At 33.7% G+C, this 14,715-nt stretch overlaps 1 long non-coding RNA gene across 1 annotated transcript in view; it reads left to right on the top strand.

Moving 5' to 3' along the window:
- LOC129430418 (uncharacterized) overlaps positions 1 to 8,422 on the top strand; it is a 33,205-nt gene extending 24,783 nt beyond the window's left edge. Inside the window, exon 2 of the long non-coding RNA XR_012373074.1 lies at positions 8,276 to 8,422. This is a non-coding gene — a long non-coding RNA (uncharacterized lncRNA). The remainder of the gene's footprint in view (positions 1 to 8,275) is intronic.
- Positions 8,423 to 14,715: the final 6,293 nt, after the last annotated feature.

Genomic DNA, 14,715 nt, shown 5'->3' with positions numbered 1-14,715 from the left:
GTGTAACTAGTATTTTTTTAAATGAAAATATAAATATATTCATAAAAATGTGGAATTAAATATAATCATTTAGTTTAGTGTAATATATATATTTTTTACATACATTTTTACATAATTTATCAAAAATTATTTAGAAAACAGAGCTGTTTTCAGCATATGTCAGGACAAATATTACAAAAACGCATAAAAATTTACATTTACAAATAATATATAAAAAATATACATTTTTATTCGTTTTTGTATATTTTTGTAATACATATATTACAAAAATATACAAAAACGCATAAAAATTTACATTTACAAATAATATATAAAAAAATATAAATTTTTATGCGTTTTTGTATATTTTTGTAATACATATATTACAAAAATATTACAAAAACGCATAAAAATTAACATTTACAAATAATATATAAAAAAACATAAATGTTTATGCGTTTTTGTATATTTTTGTAATACATATATTACAAAAATATACAAAAACGCATAAAAATTTACATTTACAAATAATAATTATATATATATATATATATATATATATATATATATATATATATATATATATATATATATAATATATATTATATTTTATTATATATATATTTATTATATTATATATATATAGTGATGGTTACGCTTACATGCCATCAGGGTGGATAAAATATTTAATTTTTCTTATTCTTTGGTGCATTGGTGGTTACACCATTTGAAATTTTTTGTATAAAATCAACATAAATACACTATGTTCATTAAAATTAACCCGAGGCATGCTTTAAAAACAAGTTTTTTTTTAAAGAGTTTTGAATTTCTCATCTTGCTCATTTTTGTCACTGACCCATAAACAGACCTTTGATCTAATTTTAGGATGTGACCCACTTGTAACCACAGATCAAGCGTGATATCGTAATTTTGATAACTGAATAGATATCAGTTGTTCCCATGAAATCAGCACCCTTTATTTTGAAGTGAGATCAAATAAATAAAAAAAAGATTAGCATTAGATAAATATTTACTTTATTATTCTTGATTGGTAAATAATTTAATGCATGTGTGAAATCATTTAAAAACAATAGGAACATTCTTACTGAGGTTTCGGGATTTTTGACAAAGCTCACACGTCCTGGAATGTTGTGTGGATATTTTCAGGATCTTATTATGAGACAGCTGTCAAACAGATTTAAAAATGTCTGATTTAGCGCTTCAGTCACCAAACAAAGTCTGAGACAATGTTAATCTGGAAATAGCACAGTGTGTGTCTTTGAACACAGCTCTGTATTGTCATAAAGATGAGTTATGAAACTCAGCTGCTTACGACAACAGCCAGGTGGAAAAACAAAACGGTGATAGAAATCCCTTTTTCCTATAGCGTTCCTTTTGTTCACACCAAAGTTCAGATTCGGTGACCTGTTACATCAGTTCCAGTCAATGACTCCTTACACTTCCGGTTTCTTATATCCATGCAATAAAAACATCTGTTCACATATCACAGTAAATATGACTAACACATTCCAGATTTCAGACGGCGGGTTTTTCCGTTCTGAAGTGATTAAGTGGAAGCAAATCCAAAATCCTGTTTGTCTTCGGACCACAGCATTGTGAATTGTTTGTCGTGTCAGGTTATGATTTGTAGGTGGAATTAGATTTTAATAGTTATTTATGAAATATAAATAGATCAATCAACAACATTGTTATCTCAGTATTTGACAGATATTCTCAAAACAAGTTTTAATAGCTGTTAATTGTTTTGACAGTTTTGAACGTGGTTGACAGAAAATTGAGAAAAAGTGTTCATGTCAGGGAATAAATAATAATGATGTGAGAGTTATTTTTTCTGCAAAACTTTTGTTGTGCGACGAATTTCTTTGAATCGAAAAAGCGAGCCAATTGGTAAATTTAGCCCAACCCTATTAAAAAGACTTGACTGTAAAGTATGAGCCAGGTATATTTGTGTGATCCTGGATCAGTTATTGGTTTGCGGATACAGCATCACAGATCAACATCAAGACGGATCAACAGAAAACCGAACTGCTGGATTTACCAAATATTATTTTATGTAAAACTGCGTGTGCTACTCAGAATGACCCTGTTTTTGCTTAAACACCTTACGTTTTTTTTCCGCCAAGTTAATAAAAGGAGCTATGTCCTATCACTGCATATTTATGGGGAACATTTGCAGGGTACAGAGAGAGCGAATCAATTTCCCGCTTTCCCATGATAATTTATGGCTTTTCTGAGGGCGCTCTAGCAGGAAAATGACACGTCAGGTCTATCATATTTGGAGCAGCAGTAAACCTGCCAAAGTGTAATCTCTTCAAGACTTCTGACCCCACCGCTACCCCCCAACCAACCACCATTTATAAATGAGCCCTGGAATCTCTCCAAAATGTCAATATTATTATGACAGATCTTAGTATTATTATGTCTGTCTTTAATATCGCTTCATCTTCTGTATTGAGCCATTTTGGCTGTACGGTTCTAACAGGCTTTGGGACAACAGAGTTGCCAAAAATGGCTTTATACTGTACAAGGTCACGGTTTTGAAAAAGTATGAAGAGCCTAAAGATTTTTTTTTGGGGGGGGGGGGTTACATGGTAATGTGTTAAACAGAGCTGAGAGTGCTACACTGAAAGCTTTAAATAAATTAACAATGTATTCAATAAATTAGCACAGAGGTCGATTGTGAGAAACTTTGTGAATGACAGGCGTTTTATTTCTGCTAAGATCTCTGTTCAGGCACATGTTAGTACTTTCATACTGTACAATATACCAGTAAATTCAATTATTTGTGTATTCAATATTTGAACAAATCTCTTTTGACTAATTTCGGTAAAAAAAAAACTGTTTTCTATACCAAGAAAGTGACCAGATGAAAACCACTATTTTCTGTTACAAACTTTCACATAGCATATAGTTTATAATAACATAAAAAAATTCAAATCCACACTGCAAAAAAAATAATTTTGTCTTGTTTTCTTTAAAAAAAAAATCTAAAAATTCTTAAATTACGATGCCTTTTCTAAGAAAATAAGTCTAGCTTTTAGACCAAATATATAAAATTTAAGTGATTTTGTGCATAAGATAAGCAAAAAAAAAAAACGCAAATTTTTCTTGAATTTAGTGTTCAAGATTTTTTTGCTTATCCCACTGGCAGATTTTTTTTACTGAAAACAAGATAAAAATACTAAGAAATGTTTTTCTTGAATTATTTTTTGCAGTGCATAATTAGATTTTCAAAGATTTATTATAATAACTTTATTTTTTCCGCAAAATGCAATAAATCCATTTCAAATTTTTTTTTCTCAAAATGCTATAAATCTATTAAATCAATATATAAATGTGCATTCATCTTTATCATGTTATATTCATTTAGTTGACTAGTGGTATACACTGATTCAAAAATAAACATTAATCTAAACACTTACTTTGTCATATTAAAGGATTAGTCCATTTTCTTAAAAAAAAAATCCAGATAATTCACTCACCACCATGTCATCCAAAATGTTGATGTCTTTCTTTGTTTAGTCCAGAAGAAATTATGTTTTTTGAAGAAAACATTGCAGAATTTTTCTAATTTTAATGGACTTTAATAGAACCCAACATTTAATACTTAACTCAAGACGTAACAGTTTTTTTCAACGGAGTTTCAAAGGACTATAAACAATCCCAAATGAGGCATAAGGGTCTTATCTAGCGAAACGATTGTCATTTTTGACAAGAAAAATAAAAAATATATACTTTTAAACCACAACTTTTCGTCAAGGTCCGGTCCAGCGCGACCTAACGTAAATGCGTAGTGACGTAGGGAGGTCACGTGTTACATATATAAAGCGCACATTTGCGGACCATTTTAAACAATAAACTGCCATAAAGACATTAATTAGTATCAGTTGACATACAACAACGTAGGAACGGTCCTCTTTCTCAACACATGTAAACACTGGGGCGGAGTTTCGCGTTCGTCCTCTGTGACCTCTTGACGTGATGACGTATTGCGGTGACGTAGTGGGGTCAGCTGGCGCATCACGACCGGATCTACACGACGAGAAGTTGTGCTTTGAAGGTGTATGTTTGTTGTTTTTGTTGTCAAAAATGACAAGCGTTTCGCTAGATAAGACCCTTATGCCTCGTTTGGGATTGTTTATAGTCCTTTGAAACTCCGTTGAAAAAAACTGTTAAGTGTTGAATTAAGTATTAAATGTTGGGTTCTATTAAAGTCCATTAAAATTAGAAAAATGTTGCTATGTTTTCTTCAAAAAACATAATTTCTTGTCGACTAAACAAAGAAAGACATCAACGTTTTGGATGACATGGTGGTGAGTGGATTGTCTGGATTTTTCTTTTAAGAAAATGGACTAATCCTTTAAGAACACTGTCATTGCTGCTGTCATTCTTGAGATGTCTTCGCTGAACTTGACAGCGTTGACTGCGATAAGCTGTAAAATGTTTTGGTCCTGCTCGGTTTTCGTTGACTTTGCGCAAAATAATGGAAAGTTTTTCATAAGATCCCCTGAGGTTAAAGTGTTAGCATGACAGAAGCTTGATGCTGTCTTGTGAGAACAAGCAACAGCAGTTTTTTTTTACTTCGGTCGAGTGCCTCTTGCATAAATTATTCAATTTTGATGGCTTACGTTTATTCCCCGCCACAAAAAACCACCACAGGTTTATCAATGCCATCAAAATTACTATTTTGTTTTTGTTTGTTTGTTGATCACGAAGTACAAAGTAGATGAGGAAAACTAGAATCCGTGTGTATTCAAAGCGGCGCCATTAATGTTTACAATGCGTGAAATGGTGCGCTGTGATTTGCGAGGACCGGCATTTGTCGTGATTGGAAAAAAAGTGAGAAAAGATGACAGAATAACATGGCGAATATCGGATTTTGTGTAAAATAAAGAATTAGCTTTTTAATACTGACCAGATACAATACCGATTTTGATAGTAACTAATTTTTTTTAATGGCGTTTATCACGTTTTGGAACCAAACTCTTAATTTGCTGATAAAAATACCAAATTAAGATAATGCAATGAAGTAAGAAGTTACATCTACACTACCGGTCAAAAGTTTTGACACGCTTGACTGAAATGTTAAAAATCTTTTAATCTGAAGGTGTATAGTTAAATGCTTAAAGGGAACCTAATATGGCATTTTTACACGATGTGTCTGTGAATCAGACACATTTATTAAACAGTAGCATGTCCAAAATGTCCCTATTTGGGTAGGAGCAAAAACACGCTGTTTTAATGTCTGTACCTTTAAATGCAAATGAGCTACAGCTCCTCACTCCCTTACAAACATACAGTGAGCGCTTTTTGTTAAAATAGATCTGATTAATACAGTCTGAGACGCTAGTATCTAGTTGACAGAGTACAACTCACTGAGAGTGGAAACTAGTAATGCAGGACTGTAAGTGGGCGGGGCTTTATCAGTGTGACCTCACATTGATAAGAGAATCGAAATTGCATGTCTAATGAGACTGCTTTGGTTTAGTAGAAATTAAAAAACAAGCAGCAGGTGAATTTTTTTCAGCAGGGTGATTGTGTTCAAACACTGCCAACAAATAGTATGTCCAAACAAAATGGATTTTGCATAATAGGTGCCCTATAAAATTACTTTTGTAGACAAAAATATACCTGTGCCAAACAGATTCATTTCTGTTATTAGAAAACAAAATTTTTATTAAAAAAATATTTTTGAAATGAATGACTTAAGCCCTATTCGCACGGGATTAGAATTACCTGGAGACCTCTAATAATTTTGTAATAACTACAGAGGTAGTCTGTGGTCTTTATCCCGTGCGACCTACCATAATTCGCCGAACATTGAAGTCCTGTCTCGTGCGAATCAGCATCTCATTAATTTGGCGGGATTGTATATCATTTTTTACATTTTTTATTTAGTTTTTCTCTGTTTCTCCACCTCCCGCACTGCAGCTGTACAGAGACGCATCCCTCCGCTTCTTATGGCTTTCCATGTGAAACCCGAGAGTTTTGTTATATATTTATGATTTTAAACATCTAATCTCCCTGTCCATGTTTGATTATTAATATTCAGAATGTGCAGAACTTTCATTAAATCAGATCTCTGTACAGGTGGAGTTGTCATTTGTGACAAACTGATGCAACGCGACTGATCAGGACAAAATTTACACTGATTTACATGGAAAAGGTAGCATTTACCACGTCTCGCCATGTGGCATGTATAGGACACAGGGTTATGCAAAGCCTCAACATCATTTCCAGGAGATAAGACTTTTCTTGTTGCAACACATTCTCACCCCATGGCGTCAATATTTGACGCACTTGACCATGCGTCAATATGTGACGTGGAGGGTTACCTTTCGCGTCATTTTTTGACGAACTGGGGACTTCAATACTATTACGTCCGTTGCATTCTCTTTCCTATTTTCTTACCATTTTCGCGTCGGTTTAGGGTTAGATTACGCGAAAATAAACAGTTGTCACCTGGCGTTGGGGTTAGAGTTAGGTACGACAGTTGTCACCTGGCGTTGGGGTTAGAGTTAGGTTTGGGTAGGGATGTCATTATGCAAATCTAACCCTAAACCGACGCGAAAATGGTAAGAAAATAGAAAAGAGAATGCAACGGACGTAATAGTATTGAAGTCCCCAGTTCGTCAAAAAATGACGCGAAAGGTAACCCTCCGCGTCACATATTGACGCATGGTCAAGTGCGTCAAATATTGACGCCATGGGGTGAGAATGGGTTGCTTATTCTGTGCGAATGGTACACACGAATCTCGGATGTAAGGAGGTCATTTCCAAATCACACTAGGTCCCAAGATAATACTAATCCCATGCGAATAGTACTTTAGACTGAATTTTGAAGGAAAAGCAGCCAATAACAGCACATTCACACGGGGCGTAAGCGTTAACGCTTAACGGAAGGCTTGTCTGAAGCGTGGCCAACAGCCAATCAAAGTGGCCGCTACACATGCTCCGTTCTTCCATAAACATAATTGGCTGGCTCTGTCTAGGTAATTTGCATAAGGCGATCTGATTGGCTGACGCATGCGTTGTCGCTTGAAAAGTTGAGAAATGTTCAACTTCTGCCGCGAGCAAACAGCACTGACGCGGCGCCGACGGATCCACAATTCAGTTCGGCAACGCATGACGTCACCCATTTAAAGTGAATAGGAAGCGTTAACGCTGACGCCCCGTGTGAATGCGCCGTAAGAGCGCACATATATGTGAACTCCTTCGATATTCTTTAAAAAGATGAAACCTCAAGAAGCTTCTTGATAAAATGACACGAGTACGGTTTTGCAATTGCTAGGCAAAGGGTGAATACATTTCAGATTATAAAATATAATAGTTTTCATTTATCTTGGATGCTTTTGATCACCAACATAATTACATTTGTGTTGCCATAGTTTGGACGAGTTTATTATTATTATTTATACCACAGGCCTGTTGAATGTTTCATTCTGATTGGTTGAGAAATGTACGGTGTTGATTATTTTTTTGTAAACCGCATATGCACCTAACCTGACAAATTTCTTAAAAATAGGCACCAGAGCCATTTTTTGGTAACCGTGGTTACCACACGGCTTCGCGTCGTGCCGCATTACTAACTTGGGTGTGCATAATTTTCGAATAATTCAACGGCCCGTCGTCAATTATTTTTTACGTAATGTGGAAAATATATATATATAAATAAAGAACGAAAACTTTTGACCGGTAGTATATACCCCTGTATTCTGTCCAGCTGTTTTGAAACAGTGAGCAGGTCTCTGGACTGTCTGATGTCTGTGTGGTTTGGCGAGGATCATTGCTTGTGGTCTGGACTGACTGTGGACTCTCAGTTTCAGACTTCACTTTTAAATTATGACTAGTGTGTATGATTTATGGTGTCCAACAAAACTGGGAAGTCTCTTCAAGTAATGCTACTAGACCCAGGGTTAGAAAAACCTAGTTATTTTTAGTAATTCATTATATTAGTTACTGAAAAAAGTACAGTGCAATAAATATGAATTGAATTCTCAGACATATATCCAACCCACTGGAGACTTTTTGATGGATGTACTGTATGTGCTTTTTGGAGTTTTGCCATTTTGACCTCATATGAAACAAAAACACGACACCATTTTAATATTGAATGATTCATTTGTGTTGAACTGAAGATCTTGTAAATTCACACGTACACTGAAAAGTAATGAGAAGATGGCATAAAGCTGAATTGAGCGGAGATAGACAGATAGTCTCAACACTTAAAATCTGACCTTGGAATGTGTTTTTATCATGCTGGTTTCTCCTGCAGAACCCTGAAATGTGTCCATCCAGATGGTTTTGTACAGCGTCATCTTGCTAATTGCCTGTGATGCCATCCAAAAAATGCAGGCGACCTGACAGGCCAGCAGAATTAAGAGAGATGAGGACATGATGGTCCAACAGAGTCAAGTGTACAGTAAGAGCAATAACAGCAGTCTTTTATCATCTTAATCATTTCAGACTGCATTGTATTCAAGTTACTGTCACACAGACTTGAGTTTTTGTGACGTTTCCAGACCAACTTCTTACAGTTTTTGGAAATCATGCATTAATATTGAGCCACAAAGTAACATTTGTTTAGGTCTGTGAGGTAACATTAAAGTGTTTTCAATTGTATTACTCCGTTATTAAATAAAATAATGTTCAATTTTATTTATACAGTGCTTTTCATAATTGTTTAATTGTTTCTTTACATTAATAGATGCAGGAGAAACCACAGAAAAATCACTGGACAACATAAGCAGCAGAATCAGCCTGGGCCGGGTTACCCAAAAGCATCGTAAGGCTAAGTTGATCGTAAAAACGATTGTACGAATCATCTTAAAATTACGGGCCGTTTCCCAAAAGCTTCGTAACTTAAGTTGCACTTGAAAATCATCGTAGATCTACGAGTGCTCTGGAGTAATCGTTCATTTATAAGTGCATCGTAAGACAACAGTTACAAGGTCACCTGCAGGACAACCAGCAAATTGCACTCCTGCAATGACGATAATGTAATGTTTTAAATGTTTATTTATTTATTGGGTTCTTCTTTGTTTATTTTATATTAAATATATAATATAATATATTTAAAATTCAAATGAGAAATCAAATTTAAATGACTAAACATAAATTAATAAAGAAGGAAAACGTATTTTGTACAAGTTGGTAAAAGTTTTTTGTATTTTGGTAAAAGTTGGTATAGCAAATTGATAAATGGTTCATACCGATTGTTGCTATAATTCATCTAAACATTGTTTTGAAGGGAAATTGCATCTAATTAAAGAAACCAAATAAATATTTACGGTACAATGCAATAATCCATAATAATAAATAAACATAGATAATAAACAAAAATAATAATAATAATAATCTAAACTATAATAGAAACGCAGAAGGCATTTCGCAGTGGGACCAGTCCTAACTAAATACGGAAAATAATATTTAATAAATTATTAAATCATTTAAAAAGTAATTGAACAATAATGAAAATATATTATTAAAAATATTAGTGCACATCGGCTGAAGATCATTAGCCTAAACAAGCTTCTGCTACAAATTCGAGTCATTCTATTGGTGACATTTCAGCACTTGACAAATGGATAGCGACTCGTAAGTAGCACTTAAAACACAGCTGCGAATGATCGTTTTACGTGCATCTTTGGGAAACGCACGTAAATGAACAACGAATGTTTGTTAAGTAGTTCGTAGAAAGCGCTTTTAAGTGCCAAGTTCAATCGTTATCGGGAAACCCAGCCCTGGTCTCACTGTTAATACGTAGTATTTATGCCTACACGTAACTTTAAAAACAAAAAAACGCATTTTTTGTGTGTTTAAATAGATGCTAAACCGCACAATGTATACGTATTTACAACATTTAAACGTAGCATTATTGCGTTTTTACAGCTAAAAACGTAAAACATTTATGTATATTTCACGCCACGCTTTTTTAATTTCAAGCGTTCACCAACGGAAATGGAAATGACGCAAATATGTCACGTGGCACGCAAAGAGCCAATGAGCTTTTGACATCACTCCTGTAAAGCAATGTGTCGTAAAGCTTCTTGAGGCGCAATATTTGAATTCAAATTTATAACAAACGTGCGATCTCACTTTACGGTTGCTAATGAGAACTCAGATCAAGATCGCTGGACAAAGGGCTGAATTTGGATCTGTTCCTCGCAATCGTATGGATTTTAAAGATGTGGATTACAGCAAATAAATAAAAGTAACATCTTTTGTGAATTTATGTTGTATTTTGTTGTAATTATTGCTTAGTAGTAACAATAACGTATTGCATAGAAGACAGCGTAGGAGAAAACTGGTTTTTGTGTGTCATGGCAAACAAACTAAATATAAAAGATAGTTAAATAAATACAGAAATGTTATTCATTTTAAAGTTTTAAAATGTTCAATGTTGTGAAATTCTCTGAATATCATAATCATTTCATTAGGTAAATTGGTAAACTGTCTTAAATAAGTCAGAAAATATGACTGAAAACATGTCATTAATACGAATAAGAAACGCCAATGCCCGCGATTTTAATATTTATGAATAGGAATAACTTACGTACAAATTTGTATGTTTGTAAAGCTGTAAATACGTAAGTATTTATGTATTAGTTATGTCAAAACGTTGATATTATACATTTCAGTGTGTTTTAAACGTAAGTAAATGTACGTATGGTACAACCACACTGAAACGTAAAAATACACATGTTCTCATGAGATTACGTTGGCAGAATACAGTGGCTAAGATTAAATCGTAATAGCGAGCGTAGTAATAATGTAACATATAGAAGAGGGTGCTAAGTTAAAGGCGGAGTCCACGATGTTTGAAAGCCAATGTTGATATTTAAAAATCACCTAAACAAACACGCCCCTACCCCAATAGAATCTGGACCTTATGTTGATAGACCCGCCCCACACATACGCAACCCAGGCAACGATGACGGTTAGTAGACGCGCTCCTTACTGCTGATTGGCTATAAGTGTGTTTTGGTAGTCGGCCCGTCTCCTGTTCCAAAGCGTTTTTCAAACATCGTGGACTCCGCCTTTAAGCCAATGTCAGCTGACTCCCCAGGGGTTGAAAACCCCCCCAGGAGAATTTTTTTTACCTCCTAGGATTTTTCTAGAAAACTAGATAGTAGTCTTAAAGAAATTGCTAGGTATTTTGAAGATATGGAAGATGTGTCGAACTTCTCCCCCCCCCAAAAAAGATCAGAACGTGCATATCACTAATAATGCATATTGCAAATTCAATATCTGAATTATATATTTTTTCAGAGTTTGTTACACGGAGACTGGTAGGAGACAAAGATATTTGGATATAATTTGAATATAATTTAAATATAATTCATAATTTAACTGCTTTTACAAACGTACAGCATTATCATATTAAATATTGTGCATCACATTATTTAGCAAGTTATTGCATATCGAAATTATTTTCAATCTCATGCTGACGTACTAGTACAGATGTTTATAATTCAAAATCTTTCAGCAATGATGTCATTTGTAAATTTGCATACTAATTGTGATTAGTATTCATTAAACATGTGGTTTATGTAGTTTGTTAATGGAAAACAAAACATAATTGGAGGGTCTTAATTAATATCTCCCCCTCAATCTAGATTTGCTTTACCAACTTATTAAACGGCAGTTTTACCAAAACTTTTTTCTACTTAGCAAGCAATGTTTATTGCCTTTAGGAAATGCAAATCTACTTAACCATAAGGCTACCATAACAATATCTGTATCATCTTCACAATAACAATAACTTTAATTATCATCTTCCTCAATATCTTCTTAAGTATCATCATCTTATCAAGTCATTATTATCACTATCAGCCTCTAGCTCTTAAATGACGCTTTGCCAAAAACTCCTGCGAGGAGCCTTGAATCTGCCATATGTCTCTGTAATCAAGCATCTAGAGTCATCTAAGGTTAAGAGCCAGAAAATGGCACTCTGTAGACTACGCTGAGTTTCTTACGACGTTTAACGCGTTAAAAAAACTCCTCGGCTCGTCTTCGTGTCTGAATTCAGCAGAAGATCCAGCATATGACACGAAGAGCGGCGTCGGCCCGCGAGTGGCATGTGCTAAAGCACATTATGGTTATTGCTGGAATAAAGGTCACATTGTTGTGTGTTATAAACGAGAGAGGACAGCTCCGGCAGTCATGCGGTGTCGAGTGTGACTCGCAGTGAAGGCAAAAATCCCAGCAGATCTTTCAGGACTTCTTCTGATTTATACAGAGTTAATCATCAGAGGAACATCTCTGTTCATCAGATAACAGTACCTGATGCTCTCTGGGTGAAATGTGAAACTGATGAATAGAAATGTGTTAAGGGAAGGATAAAATCACTAAGGATGTAGACTGTGTTTGTCTAAATGGGGCAGTTGTACCTGGAAATACAGCATCTGGAATTTTTATGTTTTGGGGAAATAAAATTAGCTACTTTCTGGTTGGTTTCTGGCTGTTTTAACAGCGACGTTTTCATTACAGAAAGCCTCTGATTGGCCAAAACTCCATAGTGCAGGACGAGTCATCAATATTTTTGGTCCAGTTTTCAAGGAGAAAAAGACTGCTGTATTTAAATCCTTATGATGTTAACATATAGACATATATTATATAACAATGGCTTTAAAGCTTAATTGTAATAAGCTTTGATTTTAAATGTTTAAAAAATGTTTAATTCAAAATTTTCTTTTTATTTCTTGATGAGCAAAACAATCTAAGAAAATAATAATAATAATCTAATTTAAGTGATTTTGTGCATAAAACAAGCAAAATATGTGCCAATGTGGTAAGCACATTTTTCTTGAATTGTTCTTGAATTTAGTGTTCAATGTTCAAGATTTTTTTACTTACCCCATTGTCAATTTTTTTTGCTCATTTTATGCACAAAATCACTTAAATTTGAAATGTTTGTTCTAAAAACTAGACTTATTTTCTTGGGTCGTTTTGCTCATCAAGAAAAAGCAATTTAAGAATTTTTTGATATTTTTACTGAAAACAAGACAAAAATACTAAGAATTTTTCTTGAAAATCTTTTTTTTTTGCAGTGTGCCTGTAGCACAACTTTTTAGGATAAAAAGACTGTGGAAGAGTACATGATGACAGGATTTTTGTTTTTGGGTGAACTATCCCTTTAAAAGGCCTGAAAACACAGACTGGAGTTATAATAGCACTTCTGGTTTGAATCGCAAAGAAAGAAGACTTTTTATGTAAGCTACTGAATTAAATGCACTTTAAAACATTTCTGTATAGAAATTACAGTATTACTGGGTGTTAATGGCAACTAGCTGCCAGTAACTTACTGTAGATTTTACATTTATGTTATTGACTTGCAAAAGTTTGTTCAAAGTTAAATAAACATGAAACATTTTCAGTCTTTATCTTCTACAGTAAGTTACTGGCAACCAGCTGCATAATTACAGCACATTTTTTACAGTGTGTCTCATTAATGTGGTTGTATTTCGCTTAAAATGCATGTACAATTATCTAAGATTCTGTGAAAAAAAGAAGCTAAAAATGATTGTGTCACTGGATGTTACTGTAAATGATATACAGTTGAGGATTACAACACTGATCACTCAGATTTTTATCTGTGTTTTACCAGCATTTACTGTAATCATCCAATACCGCATTAACCACCGAGTGTTTTAGTTACAAAATCATTTGTTTATATTCTGATGACACACTTGCAATGAATGGTTGTTCCACCTTATTTGACCTTCTTAAAGTAGATCTACAGATTCAATGATTCAGTGGGAAAAAACAACAAACAGTACAGAAATGTGACTGTGAAACACTTGGCAACAACAAAAAGCAAAGCTTGCTGTAATATCTTGCTTTGTCAGTCTTTGAGTCCCAGTCAAGCATTAATGATCTCAGTTATGTAGTATTACCTGAAACAAGCATGTTAATGTTATTGCACATTAAACTTTAACACCTTATCTATGGTTAAGAGCTATCATTGAGCAATGTACCACAGCAACATGTGTATGTATCGCATTAAGGTCACAAAATAAATGCCAATGTGGATATGAGGTGAACTTAAAGTTCAGATAGAAGAAAATATTTTGTAAAAAAAAATTACTTAGTATTTTTGTCTTGTTTTCAGTAAAAATATAAAAAAAATCTTAAATTAAGATGATTTTTCTTTATGCGCAAAACGACCCAAGAAAATAAGTCTAGTTTTTAAACCAAAAATATCAAATTTAAGTGACTTTGTGCATAAAACAAGCAAAAAATCTGCCAATGGGGTAAGCAAATTGTTCTTGAATTTTTCTTGAATTTAGTGTTTAAGGAAAATTTTCAAGATTTTGTTTGCTTACCCCATTGGCAGATTTTTTGCACAAAATCACTTAAATTCACTTAAATTCAATATTTTTGGTCTAAAAACTAGACTTATTTTCTTGGGTCATTTTGCTCATCAAGAAAAATCATCTTAATTTAAGAATTTTTTTATATTTTTACTGAAAACAAGACCAAAATACTAGGATATTTTTTCTTGAAAATCACTTTTTGCAGTGTAAGAAAATAAGTCTAATTCTTAGACAAAATATATCAAATTTAAGTGAATTTGTGCATAAAACAAGCTGCCAATGGGGTAAGCAAAAAAAAAAAATCTTAAACACTTAATTTAAGAAAAATTCAAGAGCAATTTGCTTACCCCATTGGCACATTTTTTGCCTGTTTTAATTATAAATTCACTTAAATTTA

This window comes from Misgurnus anguillicaudatus, chromosome 13, assembly GCF_027580225.2.
Source record: "Misgurnus anguillicaudatus chromosome 13, ASM2758022v2, whole genome shotgun sequence".
NCBI classification, from domain to species: Eukaryota; Metazoa; Chordata; class Actinopteri; order Cypriniformes; family Cobitidae; genus Misgurnus; species Misgurnus anguillicaudatus.
The sequence above is the reverse complement of the archived record's forward strand: the minus strand, read 5'-3'. Positions and strand labels throughout refer to the sequence as shown.